At 34.3% G+C, this 19,876-nt stretch overlaps 1 long non-coding RNA gene across 1 annotated transcript in view; it reads right to left on the reverse strand.

Annotated features, from left to right (window-relative positions):
• The window catches only part of LOC118762763, a 13,091-nt gene extending 2,926 nt beyond the window's left edge, over positions 1–10,165 (reverse strand). The window contains exons 1-3 of the long non-coding RNA XR_004998513.1: positions 10,153–10,165; positions 9,623–9,641; positions 5,981–5,986 (exon numbers count right to left, since the gene is read on the reverse strand). This is a non-coding gene — a long non-coding RNA (uncharacterized LOC118762763). The remainder of the gene's footprint in view (positions 1–5,980; positions 5,987–9,622; positions 9,642–10,152) is intronic.
• Between the last annotated feature and the right edge of the window lie 9,711 nt (positions 10,166–19,876).

Genomic DNA, 19,876 nt, shown 5'->3' on the forward strand with positions numbered 1-19,876 from the left:
GAAAGTTTTTTTTGTTTTATCTTACGTTCTCATGAACAGAATTTAGTGTTTCTTTTTCCACTAAAAATATGGAGCTTTTGAGTTTACACCCGTGAACTTTAATACCCATCCACCAAGTAATGGTCTTTAAATCTAATAACCATTAGTTATTATCTATTAATTAACTTGTCTCAATAACTGAAAAAAAAATCGGTTTCAGTAAGCAAGTTACTGATATCCGTTTTAAAAATATCAAATTGCTATTCACTAAGAAAGAAATACAGTAATTGATAAAAAAATCCTCCTTTCATTTACAGTGCAATATTTGAACTATAGTAGTCCTCTTTCATCACCGCTCAAGAACGATATGTAATGAAGAGGTAAAACAAGGGAGCATGTGTTACATCTTATGGTCTTGGCTGTTTCTTAACTACACGCATTAGCTAAATTACCGGTCTTTGGCCACTTTGGATCAAACACGCAGACACACACACGCACGCGCGCATAAATTGTCTGGATATAGAGCAAGAGAGAGTGTCATTAGGTACGAATATGAAGTACGTCTGCTTTGATATTCGTGTGATCTCTCAAATACTAATGAGTCTGATGATAGTGTTTGATGTTGTGTAAGTCTGAAGGAGCTAGAATACTATCACACTATCACGGCACTTTTGTCGCAATACATACATACATATATATATATATATATATATATATATATATATATATATACATATATACACACAATTATATGCATATGCATGTGCGCGCAAACACGCACACTTACACACATACTTACACGCGCACACATACACGTAATGACTAACATAAACGTATATATTCTATTTATTTTCCCGTACACATTAATTCATATTTCTAAAGATGTAGTGAGAGATAAATTATGCACACACGCACCTCAGCAGGCAAACCGAGTGAAATACAGAGTTACCATTTTCGTGTCACTGGAAAAGGCCAAAAAGGCCGAAATGCATCTGGCGATCTTGCTGACCGATGCTGGGACGACTTTTTATTTTCCTCCAGTGTTTACAACACACTACTTCCATAAGATATCTCAGGACAAATACCACAGTAACTGACCTATCAACAGTGAATATACATTAAATATGATACCTAAATGATTAGTCAATTTGAATACTGCCTCGGTTATACATAACGGATATTATTTTCAGCCAGGCGGCTGTTTGCAACTCCAGTGAATGTTTTATTCCGTTTCCAATATCATAGGCGATACATTCTTGCTTAACAAAACCGAAATGCATCAGACGTTCTAGCTGTTGGACAAAATTTTCATCTCCCTTCAATATTTATTGAGTTTTTAACACAGTACGCCGATATGAGATGTTAGCTTAGGACAGTAACCGGTCTATCAACAGTGTTTATACATTTCGTATAGAAGGCTGTATATACTTTGCTTTGTCTTTTCCGTGTTATTTCACTAAAGACGTTATGAATATTACTGTTCTGAAATTGATTTTGTTTGTTTGGTTTTAGTTCTCTCTTTACGAAGCATTTATTGATGTTACTATAATAAGAGGAATTTTAAATTTTCTAACGGAACGAACCAAAATTAAAATACGGTGTTCATTACATCAAGTAGAAAATGGTATTATATATATAGGAGCAGCGAATCTTGAAGCAAGTGAAGCTATAACTAATGAATTCAAACTCCCTTTGGATAAAAGTTGGATGCTACTCATGGGACTCCAATCCACATATCTTGTAAACATGACAGGCGTTCTATTATTGGACTAAAGCAGCCCTTCGAAGTTCTCCATCCATTTTAGAAGCTTATTCTTACCAGTGAGAATTGTATGCAAACGTCGTAAGATTTTAGAAACTTCGAGAGTGTGAAACAATTCTTTTAGGAACGATGAATCTCGAAGCAAATAAAGCTAAAAGTAAATACTGGGTGTATTAAATTCCAGTCGCAAGTATTGGTATATTCAAATCTATGGTAGTAAACAATTGCCTATAAGGGAGCGTTGTGAAATCGAATTCGGAGTTAGATTGTTGCGAAATTAGCAACACGACCTCTACAATCATTCATACACGCATAAAATAAACTACAACTACTAACGCATAAAGGAAAAGTCCAACACAAATTAAGAGGACTAGTAATATTGGTTTCAAAGTTTGGCCCAAGGCCAACAAGTTAGGGAGAGTAGGGTAAGTCGATTGTATCAGCCCTAATGCTCAATTGATATTTATTTTATTGACCCCAAAGGATTAAAGGCAAAGTCGACCTCGGCAGACTTTGAACTCAGAACGTAAAGATCGACGAAATACCGCTATGCATTTTGCTCGGTGCGCTGACGATACTGCCATCTAGCCACCTTACGGAATACTAATATTAATTAATACGTATATTTACTTTTCTTATAAAGTAACGACTGGAACAAAGTGGGGCCCTTTTCACTATCATGGGGGACAGGGAGGTGGGGTGAAGGCGAATTGCTACTACATTAGAACTGAGAGTGCACAACTATTCTGTGAAAAATTATGAATTTTTAAATTAAAAATTCATTAGATTAAATAATTAAAATGTTATAAAGCATTAATTAACGAAATAGTTACATTACTTTAAATATTGAAACACCAAACATGTCACAGAGTATAATGAGTGGCGTCAGGTTATTCAAAACTCTTGGCAAAAGTGAAAGGGTAAAGAGAAAGTTATGCAACCGTAGTTAAATAACAAGACGGGCAATTGGTAAAGTCGTTCGTGTGCCGGATAGTTTGCTTTGTAGCTATCATTTCGGCTCTCTGCTCTCGGGGTTCAAATCCTGTCGCGGGGTCAATAAATAAAGTATCACACTTTTGCACTGGCATCGATCCTTCTTTGTCTTTTGGGATGTTACGATGAGGCCCTTTCGATCTCATTAGGGAGTTGAGAGGCAAGTTAAATCATATACTTAGTAAAATGCAAAATGAATATTCATCTTCTTTCAATGCATATAGTATGATAGCTTCTATTATTTGGTATAATTAGAACTCATTTCTGCAACTTGTACAAAAGTCATATTCATTAAAAAGTTCGACCATTTATATTTTGTGTTGACATTAATAATGCGACTACTAATATTTGCTCATTTCCGAGGCGGCGAGCGGGCAGCACGCCGAGTGATGCATAGCGGCAAAGTCAACTTCGGTGGAATTTGAACTCAGAACGTAAAAATCGTTCTGAGTTCAAATTCCGCCAAGGTCAACTTTGCCTTCCAGGATCTATGAAATAAGTTCCACTTGAAAACTGGGGTCGATGTAATCGACCAGCCCCTCCCCTGAAATTGTTCGCTTGGTGCCAAAATTTAAATCCAATATTTGCTTATTTGCGAACCTTAGAATTTACATTTCTGATAGTCATCCAGTATAAACCAATGTTTGCTACAGTTAGACGATTTTCTGCTGTTTTTCTTCAGATTGAACTGCAAACCTGATGACCGTCTTTGATAATCTAAGTGGTTAGTAATATCGAAAACATTTCAAAACACATAACCAGTAAGAATAGGGATAAAATGTTTCACTCTACTTTTCAGCTTATAGATTATGGGTCCTCATCTAGTCGCCATAGTCACAAAGTTTGGGTTGTACTCTTCGGACTCTTCACGTGCCTGTTATATTCTGATAATATGGGACCGAATTCTTGTCAAATCTGCTGGATTAGATTGTTCTCATCCTGTCATCCATATCAGGGATATCCTCATTGGTTATTCTATTATTCGTGATACAGTTTGTTCATTATACTCGAACCAGGATATATATGTATAACCTGGCTGATCCTAGGACTAAACTTACACCCTCTAGCTAAACTACTCTATATAGCACTAAATACAAACTAACTCACTTCCCCATTGTCCTGGAGAAAAACTAGGTAGTGGACATTAAGAGCCTTAAACCTAATTTCTTTATTATTGTAAGTTAAATTTTCTTTTTAATTAAAGGAATATCATAAAGTCGTGATCCCCGAACAGAAAATCATTTTTAGAAGGAATAGGAAAGCCACCAACCCTTGTGGAGCCAGGTCATGATCATAGATAGTGAACAGGAAGGATATGGTGACTGAAAGAAGTAGTGCATATCATGGACTTTGATAACCTCTTCGCTGGGTCTAAAATAGAGATAAACATCAAATGAGAAAAAATCATTAAAAAAAATTTGGGGAACGAAGCTATAACAAAACTGACACCTGGTTAAAAGACTGTGAAACACTAACAGATATATTTCTCAAACCGTGAATAATAACAATAATCATCATCACAAAAGAAATACAAACCAAACAGGTGAAAGCTAAAGAATGTACAGAAATAATCAATTAAAAAACAAAAGGGTAGAAAAGAGGGTCATAGAGCTGTATACACAGCTGCTAATAAACAAAACAATATTATAAGACTACAGGCAGAAACAAAAGTTGTATTCTGCCCGACTAAACTATGAAAAAACGTATGTCAGTGTATGCCAGCTTTCGTAGAATCTTGTGTTAATGAAGACGATTTAGGGTTTTTGAAAATTAGCTCGCTTAAATGGAAAACAAATATGTTCCTTAATTAATGTAGGCATCTGATAATCTAATACAGTCCATATAAAAACGGGAGTACTCAAAGGAAATTTCGCTTTCAACACTGTTTTTGATCTATTAAAATTAGCCCTAAACAACAGAGGAGCTGGTTACAGTGTTTGAAGAACCATGAATATTCATTTGCTCTGTATGGATGGCATCAAGTTGTATTACCAAAGTATAAAACTTTACAGCTATGACATTAGTGTGGAATTTTGAGCTGAAAAAAATACCCCGTGACCACTTCCGAAAAACGGGTAAGTTGAGTAAGTCACTAAACACTAATGATGAAATCACTCAGATGTAAAAGGAATTAGGAATAGATGTATAACTTGGAAATACTTCGCAGTAGGCTGCAGGGAAATTTTCTATAAGTAAAGTTCAGAAAATGACGCTTGTAGGAAATGCCCATATTATGCATAAAATACAGCAAAAAATAAGTAAGTTTATTATTAGATTTATTTGATATGAAGGCTGTAGAAAAGTTCTGGTAGATTGGAGTAGGTGCATCCTCAAGATAATAATTAGATGTGTTTATATGTGTGTAAGGACGTATATGTTACTGATCCTGTACAAACTTCCGGTATTTTATGAACCACAGTCTCTGAATATATCAAAATATATTTAGTCTAAATATTATAGCTACTTCAATAATCACACGTACAAATATTCATACTTAAACTGTATAATAATTCTATAATTAAACGTAGATATGTACACAAATATATTCTCATGAATGAAATAGGCAAACGTCTAATGAAGAGATTTAGCGTCCTTATTATGGGATTAATGATACCATAATACGTACCAGGACACTATTTATTCCTCGACAACCCAACTATATCTCTCTTCAAGGAAAATAATTTCATTAAGTCATTTATATCGAGAAGTAAATAGAATCAGTAATGTCAAATATTAGTCATAGTATTTCTTATTATATCTTGATCATTTTTTAGAGTTACAGGGGTTTATCATAGCTAAGAAAAAATATTGATTCTTTTATAAGAAAATACTATTCATGTATGTTCTATGAAACAATGCGTCTCGGCGGAAGAAGGTGGTTTTGTATTGAGAGTAAACTGTATTGCTCTACTTCACGAGAGGGCATTTAGTTCAAAATATGTTTTACCAGAAATTTAACAATGACTGCTCTTTTGGTTGCTATTATTGTTTTTGTTTTTCATATTTGTATACTAGTCTATGCAATAAAACTGTTACGTGTACAATGTATTGTATTGAATATTTGGGTGTATAATGATCAGTAAGTACTTGCACAGTATATACCAATTCATTATATATGGGAAGAGAGAGAAGGAGAGAGATAGAAAAAAATAAGGATGTTTGATAAGAGATTGAAATTACTGCAAAACTAGGTATTGAGAAATTTAGTACAAGAATTTTTTAAAAAATTATTAATCTAACAAAAACCCCACACTAGAAATTAAATAAAAATCTACATTGCCTTTCTATTTCCTTTGTATTGTATTGTGTAGGAATGGCAAGTTTTTATCTTCACTAGAGTCTGAAACTTCATACACCCATTTTCTACTGAATTTCATTCAGTGTTCTTCGTCATACAAATATGATGTTTTATAATCTACCTATTTGCCGCTGGCGAATAAAAGTATATTTGGACCACTTGAAACCTAACTAAAACGAGGTCAAATTTAATCAGTTTATCCAGAGGACTATCAAAAAATAATAGTAATTAGTAGAAAGAAAGCCGAAAATTTGTCAGAAAAGTTCGAATAAGATATGTAGAAAACATTTTTTTACTTTAGGAATATAAAATTCCTTGAATTGTAACCTTGTCACCTTTCATCGGTCTTAAAAAGTTATTAATAAAGCGAAGTTGGTAAGAAATAGAGTATAAACGATACGAATGGTTTTACATAAAATTATTTTACAAGAAATTTGATTGGCTGCTTATCTGTTTTTCTACGGGTGAAATTTACTGGAATTATCAAAATAAAGAGCGATTTTGTCGGTTGTTATCCGAGAAGTCTGTAATAGTTTGTATCTTTTATTCTCTCAATCAATTTAAATGTCAAACCTCAGTTTTGAAATGTAATCTGAATTATTGATACGTTCAGATGCATTCGATCACTGACCCTCTCTAACATTTACATTTCAGAATGGCATTTAATCAATTGCCTTTTATAGCCGACATTTTTCTGTTTGATATGTTTATACCTATTTTCTTGATACTCTATTTAGTTCTATGCTATTTCGAACGATTTTATGAAACTATATTAAAATGCAGTCATTTTTTTCACACGTAGATATGCATTTAAGGACTTTGCTTCGCAGCTACATCGAATTCGATTACTCTACGTGGAATCTTGAGAAAGTATCTTCTACCTTAGTCTTAGGTTGATGAATACGTTTGCAATGAAAACTGTATTGATACTGTTGGCGGAACTCACTTTTTTTAAAAATCTAGGATATTTGAATAATTTCAATTTCTTGTTTGTTCTACTTTCGAAATTTAAAACAGAAACTCATCTCTTCTAGTAGGATTAGTCGATAAGGTCCAAAACATGGCTTTTAGACGTTTGTTTTTCAAAATGCAACATTTGTTAGTTTTTAAATAACGTCTTTCGGTCTTAAATACAAAATGGCAAACAAAGAATTGGTTATTAACGTAAATATTTCGGCCATTTGCTATTATTTTGTCCGATGACATTTTCATCACCAAAATTGTGAATTTTTTAAAACTTTTATTTCTATTCAACCGCCTTACTGCCCCAACTCACTATGTGGCTTTATTTTTGTCAAACTGGAAACTACATCCAATGCAATGCCAGGTTGCTTATTTGTAGACTTATAAATCGTGTTGCTAGAGAAGAGAAACCTGCAATCACGTTTACTAATACCTGCAATACCAAAGAAACCATAGTCACAGAACGAACCAAGCTGCAAGTGCTTCGAGTTCTAAAGAATTTAACGTAATTATGGAGAAGGTACAATATAATGATATAATCAGTGATATATGTCTGGTCATCCAAAGCTGAAAACTAGCAAAAGTGCATATGCTTTCCTATAGTTAGATAGAATTACTATATTCCATTATATTCTCTGTTTGAATTAAGTTGTAGACTAGCAGACTCAAATGCATTTGAATACTGAATTAAATGGTGTTATGGCGAAGGAAAATAACATTGGTGGTGATCACAACAATCGGAATACTAAGCGAAGTAGATACAAAGTAATGGATTTATCGAAGAAATGACAATGGGTTTCAAGGACTGCTCATATTTAATGATGATTTTTTTTTTATTGTTTCCGTATCTTTAGATATGTTCTTGACTCTGTGTTTTGATGGTTACTTTTTCCAATCGTCATCAGGTGACACTCCTTGTCATGAAGACAGAGGAATACTGATTGAAATATTCAACAACATATCTAAAGTTACAAAAGAGTCCGAAAAACACATCATCATAAACTCCTCCATGATAAAAAGAAGATATGTAAGTTTTGTCTGAAATGATGTTCCGGTTTTCATTGCTAAGTTATAAATTAGTCCGAGGCTATCATAGAAAGCGTTTTCCTAAGATGACAAAGAGGAATCGAACTCGAAGCATATGGTTGCGAAGAGAATTTCTTAAGTGCACTTTTATGCCATTCTTCTTTAGGGAAGAAAAGAAAACAAAAAAGAAGAAAGTCTGAGCTGATGAAAAATATTTGTATTGAGTACATTCATTATATCATCAGCAAATGAAAACTATTGACTTGAATTTAACGCAATTCTGGGAAACTACCGGGAATAAACTAACGGGAATAAACTAACGGGAATAAAGAAAAAGAAATGCTTGAAGAAATGATGTTATTATTGTGTTCAAAGAGAGAGGGGGGGGATAGGTGCAGACAGTAAGGAAAATTTTGAAATATGAATGAGCGGATAAGGGAACGCGTGGGTGAGGGTATGTGAGTTCGAGTGTGTGGGTGAATGAATGAATCTATGAGTGTGTTAGATAGGCAGAAGAATGGAATAGAGCAATGTCACATTTTCCTGTTTAAGACATTTTTTAATCTCTAATTGGTCTTAAGAGCGTGACATTTTAGTATTTTATTTTGTTTTATATTTTAGCTGAATCTGCTATTTTTTCGTTTATCTCTTACGAAGTTTAGCTATACAACAATCAGTATGTATTCTAGCAAAATCGTTTAAATTCGCCTAACACGCTCCCCGCACTCTTAAATCAACATTTATTTTGTAGTGCATTTGTCATTTAGACACACGAATACTTGAATTGGGAGAATGATGTTTGTTTATCAAAAGTAAAAAATGTTTATATAATAGTGTGTCAATTAGCGTTTTTTTTATGTCTTAGTCTACTTGATTTGCGGGCAATTTACAACAAATAAGTGTTAAGTATCTCATGTTAAATTGAAATGCCAAATTCGTATCAGTGTCATTTATTTTTAAAGATTCTCTGTTAGCAAATATATATTTAGTTATTATTCATTTACTTGGCAAATTTACATCCATTTATTATATTAAATGAAAATGAAGAAATTTAACACAAAATCTATTGTAATTATATAAAATGTTTCATTTGCAATGTAATACCTAGAATGTAAAGCATAAATTAAAATGCTTCAGTTTTATAGGAGTGGGAAAATAGTCTATTTTGACACCCATTTCCAAAACATCAAGAATAAAACATATCCACAAAAGAGCCGAAACATTAGCATCTTTGGTCGATATGAACTTAGGAGCACAACGGCGCCTGTCGTATAAAAAAATTAATTTGGTTTGTTAACTGCGTGATTATGAAGTTCGCTTTGCACTGTATGGGATTCCCACTGCATAGCACACTAGACAACTGTATTCTACAACAGTGGAGTTTGTAAGACAGAAACTTCTAAGAAGGTTGATTACATACATATGTATATACATGTGTATGTGTTTGTGTGTCTGTCTATGTTTATAAGCGTATGTTACAAATAAAACTTCGCTAGAAGGTGGCGTTATACGCATTTACATGAGGAACACTACAATATTTCAGTTAATGACCTGCACAACATTTTCAACACAACATCATTCTAAAATCCAAGCTCGAAAACAATTTTCTGAAAGCAGAATCTGTAAATCGACCATCTTTTTTCCCACCACCACCACCACCACCACCACCACTAACAACAGCAACAGCAACAACAAGAACACATCAGATACAAACAAATATCGCTCACAACAAATATAAACACCACACACACACTGAAGACAGACACATTAGGAATTATATCGATGCCATTCACTGCACATATGCATCACATTCTGTGAGAGTAAGAATAAAGTTACTATATGCACAATATATTTGATCCACCATGTATTATACCAACCTTGCTTAGGTTTGTAGCTTCTCCACTACAAACTACAAAAACATACAAAACAGTTCAATATGTAAAATCACAGGTTGTACTGACCACGCTCACAGACTACTTGCATAATGAAAGGAAAAAATATTCAACAGGAAATATCAACTGGATGAGCAGTTGGTATTTGATTCAGTAACAGAGTGTTACTGAAACAATCTCCATCCTTCAAAATCCATTCACTAGTGTGCAAGAACTCCCAGCCACCTTGGTAAAATTACGATATCCTAAAACATTACAATAAAACTATTCTAAAAATCCTCCACGGAAACCATTAAACATAAGATTTGCAACAGCATCATTAATTGTGTTAGGTTGTATAATAGCAGCGATGCGTACAAAGAAGCAACATTGTCTCGTTGTGACCAAGTCTACCTTGCTCGCTCTGCTTTGGCGATCACTAGTACCTACCATCATACACATGAGCATATGCAGGCGTATCTATGTGGTCGTTCGACCTCCAAGAAATTAGTCAAATCTCCCTCAAATTATACCTTACTGTCTTAAATAAAGCCACTTTGGACAATATAGTTCTACACAACCCTAAAAAGACACGGTGATCAGGGCTAAACAAACGCAAAAGAAGTGTCATACAATGGAGACGTTTGAAGAAAAGAGAATATTTGCACATGTAATTTTATGAACCATTCTAGTCCGGATTTAGCCCGTCAGCTATTTGCGACACTAGCGAGTAGTTAATTACTGTTTTTCTATATCAGTAGAAGCAAAATGTGTCTAAACATACCGCTGATAATGGATACTTGCTACCGATGACGCACAAAGACGCAGAAATCCGGACGGTTTTCGCATGCTACTGATATACTTCTGTTTTTTTTTTTAGATCTCTACGTCTCCATGGGGTGCTTTTTGGAGACGAACAGCAGTGTTGAGGCTTTCTACAGTATATGCACATTAACATATACAGAATGCTATTCTGAACTAATACTGCTTCCTTTGCTAATAATGGGACAGTGGTTGTAGGAGAACCAACATGTTCAGCTAGACTAGTAGATGTTGGAATACAGGGTATAGGTTTCCTCTAAGTGTAGGTACAGTATATCTGAAACAATAGATTTAGGGTGACATCTAGTCATCCTGCCAACTAACTAAATACTGTATGTCTTTTCTACTGAGCTAATATGCGTCTAGAAAACAATATCAATTATTAAAAATTTGTGTCTTTTGAGGACGATTTGAAAGGTACCACAGAGAAGCCTTCTACAGATATTTTTGACCGGAAAATAGCTAACACTGAAATAATAGTTCAAGATGAGTGAAAAATGTGTGTATGTGAGTGTGTGTATGCACACATATACACATACACATGTTCACATATGCACACGTACATAAAATCGAGTCTCAATAAAGCGTGCGCCCACTCAGACTCAGAAACAAACACATATTCTATGATTTTGTGAACTTGTGTACTGCCCGTTCCTTTAATTAGATAGACTTAATAGGCGGACCCATGACTGTCTGCGCTGATCACTGGCTCTTGAACTACTTAGGCCTTGGAGATGAGGTATAACACTAATGCGTGAACTGAGTTTCGTTTCAGTGTCATACATATACGGCTACTCTTTATTCCCATTCTGGTAGATAGGAAAAGTGTCTTCCTTGGCTTCAAGTGCTCCCAGCCGATCCGAACAGAGCAGACAGCGATATTAATCTCCTTCAAATCGTGTGCCAACTGCTGAGGTGTCCACTTTACACACACTTTCCAATATTCGAAATGCACTGTGACCATAGTTCAGGTCTGCAATAAGCTTACGGTTAGTGACCTGTCTGTCGTCGCGAATAATTTCGCCCATTTGCTAGTGGTTCGTGTCGGTGGTCATAGTTGATGCTCTCCCACTGCATGATTTGATAGCATTGTGATTTAGTGAACTTGTGTACTGTCCATTTCTTTGGAGAGGTTTGATGAACGGACCCATGACTGTCTGCGCTGATCACTGACTCTTGAATTTCTTAGACCTTAGACATTGTTCTTAACATTGGTGTCGTCTTCATAAACAACCAATAATCTTTTGTGGATATCGGACAGCCTGCACTCCTCCTTTGTTAGCGACTTAATGACGACAGCATACTTCAGCTCGGAATCCATTATTTACTTGAAAGTAAGAAGAGCAGGAAGAAGAGTTAACACGGAGGAAGAGTTATTCTATTAACATGTGCCATTTTAATGACGTTTATCAGTTAATGAAAAAAGTTATGCCTACTTGTGCATTCCTTTCGGGATATATCTCGTGAACATGTACACACACATGCATAGATTTACACACATATATTCACACACATACATATATACATACGCACACAAACACAAACGTACAAAATCACACATGTGCATACTTACAAAGACACACACAAATATTTGTGTATGTGTGTATAAGTAATTATGTAAGTATATAACAGTACATACTTCAAAACTAGAAGACATTCTAAGCAGATAGGAAATTCTTAAAATACTGAAATATCTTTCGTAAGTACTAGATTATTTTTCATCACGATAGTTATTTTCTGTACATTAAGTATAATGGTATCAAAATTATTAGAAACTAAATACTTAATAGGGTCCTAACATATTTTGCTACCGCTTGGTAACATTCTTCATTATTCATACTCACTTAAACGACTGGTATGTTGACCTAACAAACATTCGCCTACTAAATTTAGAAACGTTGTTCCTTTGAAAGTTCAAAAGTCAAACACCAGCGCAAAAGACTACTAAATGCTTGATGGAAATGGTTTCACTTCACAGTTGTGTGATGTTTTCTAGTATATCACCTACCTGAAATATCAAAATACTGTTCAAGCACACAACTAAGAATTGTCAGTAAATATACAACCTTGGATGTTTTCATTTTTGCATCTCTTATAATCAATGTTTAAAAAGTCAGAAGAGCAAGTAGTTAGGTAGGAAGAAATTTTCTTTTTATTAATTCCTTTACCTCATAACAAATATTCCATTCATTTTATAACACCATTATATGAATCAGATGCTATATAGAAATAAAATGGTGTACCTTTTAATGTATGATTTAAATTACCGTATACCTTAGCCAAATACATAAATATGTGTAAATAGGTGGACAGCATTTAGTCTGATTTTACATGTTAAGAAATTTGATAGATACTAGAATAATAACATTTTCAATATATTTTCCAAACTATTTTCATATCAAATATTGACTATTCTTAGTTTTTTTGTCATGTTTATGATAAGGACTACGTTTGCTGAAATCAGATACTGTAAGTGTAAAGATTTTTTTTCTTTTCATTTCTAACATTCATACAAGTTCAAATATGTCTTTTTAAAACTCTAATTGATTCAAAGCTCCATGAATACTATAATATTCAGTAGCGTAGCGTGGGGGTGTACGGGCTGTGTGGATCGCACAGGGTGGCCACTTTATAGACACAAATGTATGTAGCGTTTAAGGAAGGGAGCGGCCAATTTGGCTGTCTCACAGGGGCGGCCAAAACCGACTATACGGTATTGCTCTTTAATAGTTTAGATTTACTGAATAGGAACAATTGAAAGCGATATGAAGTTCTAGTTTTATAATCAAAAGTTGACAACCGAGGGAAGGTAAGGAGAGAAATGACTTCTTAATTATTTAAAACCCTCATAGCGTTAAAACTTAATAGACATTTATTTTTTCAATATTTTTGAAAATGTTTGAATGGATGGAGTGAAAAAGCCTTATGGTAGTTTTTAGTAGACACGAGGTATATTTTTGAGGCTGACTGAATTGGTTTTACTTAAATTACTCTTTTACTCGTTTCGGTCTACAAATTGTGGCCAGGCTGGAACACCAGAATTCTTATTGCTAATCTTAACTCGTCGGTTCCTTTTTGAAATATAATAGAGTTTGACGTTGCTGCTCCCATTCGCGTTTCTTGCCAGGAAGTCGGTTCATCTGGAATCTCAGATAATAAGATATCCAAATATCTCTCGAAAATCCACATCCATACCACGTAAATCTCCTAAGCTTTTTGTCAGAATCTTGAACCGTTGGGAGCTTTTGAAACCTAAACCATTGAAGTATATGATTCTAACTCTAGATGTCAAAGCAAGGACCTTTGGCATCATCCGGTGGTGTCTTTTCGGGAATTTTTCTAGCTTTCGGTGCTAAAGTTTAGGGGCGAGCCCTTCGAATATCTTTAAGGCGTATATTACTGTATATCGTTCGCTTCAAGGAGAAGAGTTTTAATTAGTTCTGTCTCTCTCACCCGGTGATCTGTTGCAATCTGTTTGGTGTAGTAGTGTTGGATTGTTTCCTATGCAGTTAGCTTCACATTATCTGGTAACCATAATTGAGAGCACAAATCTTTAAGAGTTTGGTTACATAAAAATTAAAATTGCTCACCATGAAATTCGATCCTCTGCACCTAGGACAAAATTGCTGCAAGGCAATTAATCAAGCTCTCTACTTTTTTGCTTACTCATCGCATTATTTAAGGAATGCATTCATTACATTTATTTATCCATTTCATAAGTTTTTACATTGACTCTATAATTCGTTTTATATGTCAAAATTCACTTTGTAATTGTAAACAGGAAAAAAGAATTACAACACGGCATGAATAAATATTTTTTTTTATTGCCGTAGATGGGGCATGAATATAATTCTAAATAGTATGTCTGCCAAGATACTGAATGTGTTAAGCTGGAAATAAAACTGGTCCTCCAGAATGTGTGAATTTATGAAACTATTGAGAAGAATTAGAAATGATCATTGCGTTGAGTTGTTGAACTCTGACATTGTCACTGATAGTTCACGTCGATTGTGAGTATTTTATCAAAAGTAAACGAACGCCTGTGTACTGACTATATGCCTAAGCCAATCCCCTATTTAGAATAAAACCAGAATAACCTGTGCAAAATTAACTTACTGTCAACTCGATGTATGTCAGCTAACATTGCACAGTTTCTTTAAAGAGCAACAAGAGAATCTAATAATGAAAGGATATGAATGTTCAAATCTAACTCCAATTAAATCTACTGCTTCAAATTTTCATTCCCTTACTCCATAACTTATTCACCGTTTTTTTCTAATTCCCTTAGCCCATGCTGTTACTGTCGTTACTACTACTACTACTACTACTACTACTACTACTGACAAACGGAAAAACAGAGTGCTCACGTTCAATTCCTTGTTAAACAATTCTCTTTCTTGGCACATCGGACCAGATATTTCCGGTCGTAGTCGACGGTTTCTGACTTGTGTAAAAACACACTACCAAGAACACAAGTCAGCTGGTGACAATTCCAAAGTCTTTTAGGATTATGGTTATATCACTCAATAAACTTTAAATTAATATATTAGTAGTATCTAAGTAATCATCGGCCTTCTAAGGATGCAAATATACAACATATATGAATTCTCAAGTATTTAATCTAAAGATCTGTTGTTTCTACTAACTGTTCACCAAACATTGTGTAGACAATATCGAATTTTGTATCTTAATATAATACTTTCTCTTCCTTCTCTCTCTCTCTTTCTTGCCATTCACATTCAATTCTTTCTCTCTCTCATGCACACATACAAAAAGCATACACATACACAGCACATTTGTAGACATGATCAAATAAGTATACAGAGATATTGCCATATGCATAGTCATCATGTACATGGTGTCGTTGTAAAATTAAGGACCGTGGTTTAACCACGAAGTTTTCAGTAAGTTAGAACAGGGATCGAAGTGGCAGGTTTCGCCTTTTTTTAACACGCATTGCAGATAGCTTATCTCTACTTTTCAAACTTTTGATTGAAGTAGTTTACAACTAGCAAAAATTTAAATAAAATTATGACAATACTCATATATCTATACAAAATTGATGGATTGGTATTTACAACTAGAATACAAGTGTTGTGTGCTTTATGGTTAAATGTTTATACTGAGTCATGTCTGTAACTTTAAACATAAACAGAAATGTTACTGAAATATGTATATGTGTGCGGGCACATGCGAATGATATCTGTCTGCATAATGGCCCTATTTCCATTAATAAAACTTCAAGCATTTCCTTCGGTGTGAGTATGGGAGGATCCAGTCAGCGGAGAGAGTGAACTCATCGATTTGTACTTATTTTATCATCTTAAGACTTATTTCAATTACACACAAGACAACTTAGTTGTCACCGCAGACCTTTAGTTTCTCTTACATTCTCTGTTCCTCAAACATATCGAATTCTTAAAATACATTCATCTGCACTCAAATTGCGCTAAGAACATAAAAATCTTTAAGGATTCTCCTCGGTAATATAAAAATTCACTATCTAAAAGCAACTTTAAGGCCAAGACAGTACACATTGACAAGGTAACATATATATAACTCAAAACAAGAATAGGCAAAGACAGATTGTTAATATAGCAAATCTTACAACGTAACAGTCGCCCCCTAAATCACTTCACATACCTTGAAAATCATTTCCCTCACAATTTAGATATCAAATTTTTTTTAAAAATCACTATTAAAATTTCCAACTCACCTTTTCGGAACTTTGCTCAGAAACGATAACATCTCGAAACAACCACCGAACATACATGTCTAACAAACATTGCAATTGTTCCAAACATGACTCGTGCGCCGTAGACTCACAATACTTAAGAGGTTAACTATCAGTTCACTGTGTAGATAAACAACACCTCGAAAGTCTGCACTGGAATGGTATTGAACTCATTTTATCTTTGATACAACTCGCATATCAACAGGCACTCTAACAAATCCAAATAGACTTACTAACTACATACAACTGAGAGCTATCTCCATCTTTTAACTTGAACTGAAAAATACTGGACCCCCCCCCCAAAAAAAAAAAAACCAACAACAACAAGCAAACAAACAAAATCACTCTTGCTTAAGAAGAAACCATGCAACATCTGTAGCATAGAAAACCTAGAAATTTCTATTAAAAAAATCTTCCTCAGATCAAACGCTCAAACGCTTTCATCAAGCATGCACAGAAGTTTTAAAAAGTATTCACACTTCAGACCAACTGGCTACACTAAGCAGTAATGTCTACCTATCCATTAATATGGACAAGTTTTGATTTAACATCAATTTCCCCATATTCTCTCCTATCTATTTATGTTAACTTATCGTTAATAATAATAATAATAATAATAATAATAATTAGATGTTTTGTCTTGGTGTAAAAGATGGGCTACTGCAAATATTCTTATCAATACCACAGATTTGCTTGTCAGTTGTTTGACCTTAATCAGTTGAGCATGTCCCTAAGTTTCTGACGATACCATTATCAGACATCTTTCAAAATGTTAAGATGTGCTGAAGAAGGTAAAATTTTTATATCAAATTAGAAACCGGTCCACATATATACCTGTACCATTAAATATATATAGTTTTATGCTATATTGGTATGTGAGAGATTTTCGATCTGCTAGTATACTGTTGAATCTGTTGTTTTCAGTGTTAAGTTTTTGGTAGTTCAAATAAGGGTTTTGACTCTTATTTCTTGCGGTTAGACACTTCAATGTGTCCTTATGATTAATATAATTTTAATTCTTTAGCTATATAATGCTATTTTTTAGCATTAAAGTTTCGGTTATTATCAACTATTTATATTGCCTCCGATTATAACAGCAATATTAATTTCTTATAAATATTCACTTCCAAACATTTTACTGCCGATACACACACACACATATATATATATAATTACGAATTAAAAGCAGCTCTAATAATGTAAATATTTTCGGTCACACGTACGTGGTGCATGAGTTTTGTTTATACGCTCATTCGCTCCGGAAAGCGTGTTGGTAAAGCTCACTACACAACACCGAGTGTTAAAAAACACTGAACGTCCCGAACAAGGCGTGAAGGTGTATAGATAGTAAAAACTACCAATGGTACGTGACTTCAACTATTTAAAAAGACAAACAACTCAAAGAGCGTCTTAAGTGTGTCCAGGAAGAATGATGCGTTGTATAAGGAATATTGTGCAATGTTTGAAATATTACTGTATATGTGCATTGCAGACATATATTCTTTATTATATGAAAATTGTAATATATTTTATACGGAAACTCATATTAAACACAGCAAATATATGCAGTGAACGTATATTGGATAAACTTTGTATACTGTGATGTATGTTTCACTGCCACCCTTTTATATATAGAATATATAACAATAACATTTACATTATATGTCTGGAAGTCATACTTCATTGATTATTGACAAAATATACTACTTTTGGGTAATGGACTTTGATGAGAACCAAGTCTAGCAATCTATAATGAAATGTAACAAATCTGTATCAAATATAGGGAATATATGTTATGTTGATACATATAGTAAATATTAGTTTCAGCTTGTTGAGCGAAATCGCCAGTCCCTTTTCTAATTTTCTAATTTTCACCTGGCTTACCACCTCTGAACTTATCTGTTAGACTGGCGACTGCCGAAAGCAATTGTTAAGGGTGACCACTGTCATATGTCACACTTCAGACCACGACTAGTATTTCGGCGCGATCAATTTATAAGCTGATCAACTTGATTTGTGATAAAACATTGAACATTACACCATATTTCTATAAATGTTGATAGAAATAATTATATGCTTCTCTATTTAAAATAATGTCAATATTATCATTCTTCAATTCAGTTATTTTTCAAAATAATCAAAATAATTCCTTTAGCTACTGATAGAATACGTTTTGTTGAAATAATATATCCTTTTATTGTTTTATTTTTGCCTGTGATTTGGCTGCGGTCGGAGTACCACTATGACGATTTTAGTCGATCAAATTGAGCCCAGCACTTATTTTGATTCCTGTAGTCAGACATTTAGGCGGAATGTTTAAGTTATGAAGACATAAACAGACACACTGACGCACGCTCACACACACACACCATTATACCTACCTACCTACATACATACATATATAGGTAAGATCCAAAGATCAAGGTGTAGGAAGATTGACGTAGAAAGGTGTAAATTTTTCCCGTATCGAGGTTCGATAAGCTGAAAAATTGTTTCGTAGCTTGTGGTTAGCAGCAAGGGTTGCTGTGTATACGAATATAAATCCGAAATTAGGAAATAGTGTAGATAAAAATCCAGGCTACGTATGTTTCATAGCTAGGAAAGATGGATAATGTTCAAATATTTTGTGAATTGTAAGGCAGCGAACTGGCAGAAACGTTAGCACGCCGGGCGAAATGCTTAGCGGCACTTCGTTTGTCTTTAAGTTCTGAGTTCAAATTCCGCCGAGGTCGACTTTGCCTACTAGGAGCAATCTAATCGACTGGCCCCCTCCCCCAAAATTTCAGGCCTTGTGCCTATAATAGAAAAATATTATAATATCCATTCACCGAATATTTGAAATAGGTGTTAAGATACGTTTACATCCTTTAAATATATGTAACATCTCATGTGAATGCTTTCCTTATGCCTATAATTATTTGTTCATCCGCTCGAACTTTAGCTTTCTTCTGGTTTACCTATCTGTTTCTAGAGTACTTTGTCCCATTTTAAAAAGCTGAATTTTAAGAATTTAGTCTGCTCGAGGACTAACATGGTGTCTATCTATTTTCTACTTGCACTAGAATCTTCTCTCTCTCTCTTTCTAAATGCATACATATATAGGTATGTGTGTAAGAGAGAGAAAGAGAGTGAGTGAGAAAGAGAGAGAGATATTCTGCACAGTTTACTTCTACCAAATTCACTCACACGGCATCGGTCTTGTAAAAAATAAACTTGTTCCAAGACACCGTGCAGTGTGACTGATACTGAAACCACGTAGTTGTGAAATGAGCTCCTTATATCACAGCCTCGCATGCTTCTAAATTGTAAATGTGAACATAAATGAAAGAATTCTTTAAAACTGTCACGAGTCTTTGGATATCCGCAAAAGAAATAAGCCATCTGCACTATCGCTTCTCTCTCAAAACTATTTACTTCCGACCGAAGTA

Source organism: Octopus sinensis, linkage group LG3, assembly GCF_006345805.1.
Source record: "Octopus sinensis linkage group LG3, ASM634580v1, whole genome shotgun sequence".
NCBI lineage: Eukaryota > Metazoa > Mollusca > Cephalopoda > Octopoda > Octopodidae > Octopus > Octopus sinensis.